This window comes from Salvelinus sp. IW2-2015, linkage group LG20, assembly GCF_002910315.2.
Source record: "Salvelinus sp. IW2-2015 linkage group LG20, ASM291031v2, whole genome shotgun sequence".
Lineage (NCBI taxonomy): Eukaryota > Metazoa > Chordata > Actinopteri > Salmoniformes > Salmonidae > Salvelinus > Salvelinus sp. IW2-2015.
Genome location: NC_036860.1, coordinates 66,607,902 through 66,612,132, shown reverse-complemented (window position 1 = coordinate 66,612,132; position 4,231 = coordinate 66,607,902).

Genomic DNA, 4,231 nt, shown 5'->3' with positions numbered 1-4,231 from the left:
TAAATGTTCAGTTCACGAACACGCTGCGAGAGGAATCAAGTGGCACGGAAAAGAACACTAACACCATATAAAGCCTCGATTGTAAACTAACATATAAAGAGCCTGATTGTAACACTAAAACATATAAAGCCTGATTGTACACTAACATATAAAGCCTGATTGTACACTAACATATAAAGCCTGATTGTACACTAACAGTATAAAGCCTGATTGTTAAACTAACATATAAAGCCTGATTGTAAACTAACATATAAAGCCTGATTGTAAACAAACATATAAAGCCTGATTGTAACTACTAACATATAAAGCCTGATATCGTACACTAACATATAAAAGCCTGATTGTACACTAACATATAAAGCCTGATTGTAAACAACATAATAAAGCCTGATGTAAACTAACATATAAAGCCTGATTGCACTAACATATAAAGCCTGATTGTACACTAACATAATAGCCTGATTGTAAACTACATATAAAGCCTGATTGTAAACTAACATATAAAGCCTGATTGTAAACTAACATATAAAGCCCTGATTGTACACTAACATATAAAGCCTGATTGTACACTAACATATAAAGGCACTGAATCTAAACTAACATATAAAGCCTGATTGTACACTAACATAAGCCTGATTGTACACTAACATATAAAGCCTGATTGTAAACTAACATATAAAGCCTGATTGTACACTAAACATTAAGCTGATTGTACACTAAACATATAAAGCCTGATTTAAACTACATATAAGCCTGATTGTAACTAACATATAAAGCCTGATTGTACACTAACATATAAGCCTGATTGTAACTAACATATAAAGCCTGATTGTAACACTAACATATAAAGCCTGATTGTACACACTAACATATAAAGCCTGATTTGTAACTAACATATAAAGGCCTGATTGTCAACATAACATATAAAGCCTGATTGTACACTAACATATAAAGCCTGATTGTTACACTAACATTAAAGCCTGATTGTAACTAACATATAAAGCCTGATTGTAAACTAACATATAAAGCCTTGATTGTACACTAACATATAAAGCCTGATTGTACACTAACATATAAAGCCTGATTGTACACAACATATAAAGCCTGATTGTACACTAACATATAAAGCCTGATGTACACTAACATATAAAGCCTGATTGTAACACTAACATATAAAGCCTGATTGTACACTAACATATAAAGCCTGATTGAACTAACATATAAAGCCTGATTGTAAACTAACATATAAAGCCTGATTGTAAACTAACATATAAACCTGATTGTACACTAACATATAAAGCCTGATTGTAAACTAACATATAAAGCCTGATTGTTAAACTAACATATAAAGCCTGATTGTAAACTAACATATAAAGCCTGATGTACCTACATATAAAGCTGATTGTACACAACATATAAAGCCTGATTGTAACTAAATATAAAGCCTGATGTAAACTAACATATAAAAGCCTGATTGTAAACTAACATATAAAGCCTGATTGTAACACTAACATATAAAGCCTATTGTACACTAACATATAAAGCCTGATTGTCACTACATATAAAGCCTGATTGTACACTAACATATAAAGCCTGATTGTAAACCAACATATAAAGCCTGATTGTAACTAACATATAAAGCCTGATTGTACACTAAAACATATAAAGCCTCTATTGTACACTAACATATAAAGCCTGATTGTACACTAACATATAAAGCCTGATTTACACTAACATATAAAGCCTGATTGTAAAACTAACATATAAAGCCTGATTGTAAAAACATATAAAGCCTGATTGTACACTAACATATAAAGCCTGATTGTACACTAACATATAAAGCCTGATTTACACTAACATATAAAGCCTGATTGTACACTAACATATAAAGCCTGATTGTAACCTAACATATAAAGCCTATTGTACACTAACATATAAGCCTGATTGTTACTAACATATAAAGCCTGATTGTACACTAACATATAAAGCCTGATTGTACACTAACATATAAAGCCTGATTGTAAACTAACATATAAAGCCGATTGTACACAACCATATAAAGCTGATTGTAAACTAACATATAAAGCCTGATTGTACACTAACATATAAAGCCTGATTGTACACAACATAATAAGCCTGATTGTAAACTAACATATAAAGCCTGATTGTAAACTAACATATAAAGCCTGATTGTAAACTAACATATAAAGCCTGATTGTAACTAACATATAAAGCCTGATTGTACACTAACAATTATAAAGCCTGATTGTAAACTAACATATAAAGCCTGATTGTAAACTAACATATAAAAGCCTGATTGTACACTAACATATAAAGCCTGATTGTACACTAACATATAAAGCCTGATTGATACCTAACATATAAAGCCTGATTGTAAACTAAACATATAAAGCCTGATTGTAAACTAACATATAAAAGCCTGATTGTACACTAACATAGAAAGCCTGATTGTAAACTAACATATAAAGCCTGATTGTAAACAACATATAAAGCCTGATGTACACTAACATATAAAAGCCTGATTGTTAAAACTAACATATAAAGCCTGATTCCTAAACTAAACATATAAAGCCTGATGTACACTAACAATATAAAGCCGATTGCACACTAACATATAAAGCCTGATTGTACACTAACATATAAAGCCTGATGTACATAAACATATAAAGCCTGATTGACAACTAACATATAAAGCCTGATTGACACTAACATATTAAGCCTGATTGCAAACTCAACATAAAAGCCTGATGTAACTAACATATAAAGCCTGATTGTACACTAACATATAAAGCCTGATTGTAAACTAACATATAAAGCCTGATTGTAAACTAACATATAAAGCCTGATTGTACACTAACATATAAAGCCTGATTGCAACATTCATTGAATATTAAATTCAGACTTTAATATGTTCTGGAATGTGGGTTTGAAAAAAGCAATTACAGCATATTGGAAGCTCCATTGTACACTGAAATGTAATGACGACTGAATCTAAATGTAATCAAAAACACGTAATCAAACTGAACACACTGGAGTGGGCTATGAGCGACCATTCAGAATATTTGTGTGTTCACTTGATTGTGCACCAAGTTGTTTGCTAGCCTACTGGAGTTTATGTGGCTAACCCACCCACCCGGCCCTCGACCATCACACAGTAATATTCCTGTCTGCATTGCAGTGGGAATCACCCCCCGCGCACCCCCCTCCTCCTCTGTCAGTCAGTCTGAGCCAGTGTTCCAAATGGCTCCTTATTCTCTGTGGGCCCTGGTCAAAAGTAGTACACTACATAGGGAATAAGCAGACATTTGGGACACATGCTGAGGCTTTGATATTCCTCCTGTGTTCCTGGTAGAAAGGTCCTCTGTGATAGCTAACCTCACACACACACACATACACATAAAGACACACAAAGACACACACACAAAGAGACTACAGCACAGAGTGAGATAAAATAGCTACCTCTGGGATAGCTCTTCCTACGTCTCTCCTGATGCCTTTAATGTTGATGGAGCACCTGGAGTGTTGCATGTAGCGAAATGGATCAGTCAGACACGGAGACGTAGAGTTTCAGTGTCCCAAATGGCACCCTATTCCCTGTGTAGTGCACTAGTTTTGACCAGGGCCCATAGAGCTATCAGAGAAGGGAGTTTCAGTCAGAGAAGAAAGGTTCAGTCAGAGAAGGGAGGTTCAGTCAGAGAAGGGAGTTTCAGTCAGAGAAGGGAGTTTCAGTCAGAGAAGGGAGTTTCAGTCAGAGAAGGGAGTTTCAGTCAGAGAAGGGAGTTTCAGTCGGAGAAGGGAGTTTCAGTCAGAGAAGGGAGTTACAGTAAGATAAATTAATTACAGTCAGAGAAGAGAATTGCAGTCAAAGAAAGGAGTTTCAGTCAGAGAAGGGAGTTTCAGTCAGAGAAGGGAGTTTCAGTCAGAGAAGGGAGTTTCAGTCAGGGTATGAACCTACACTAGGAGTGGGCATTGCAGAGCCGCAATGTAAATCACCTGCTACCGTACACAAGGTCTGCTACGGTACACAATACGCTGCACAATGTCATTGTGCAGGAGAGGAGAGACAACAGACAGGTACATTTCAGCTTTCAGCAGGAGCAGGCGAACAAAGACGGTACGCACCGGTTGATTACCTGTCCTGCTAACTGGGGGGTCTCCCTTTGACAGATGGAGGCAAGCTGACATTTAGGCTACGTACATTCACTGATGC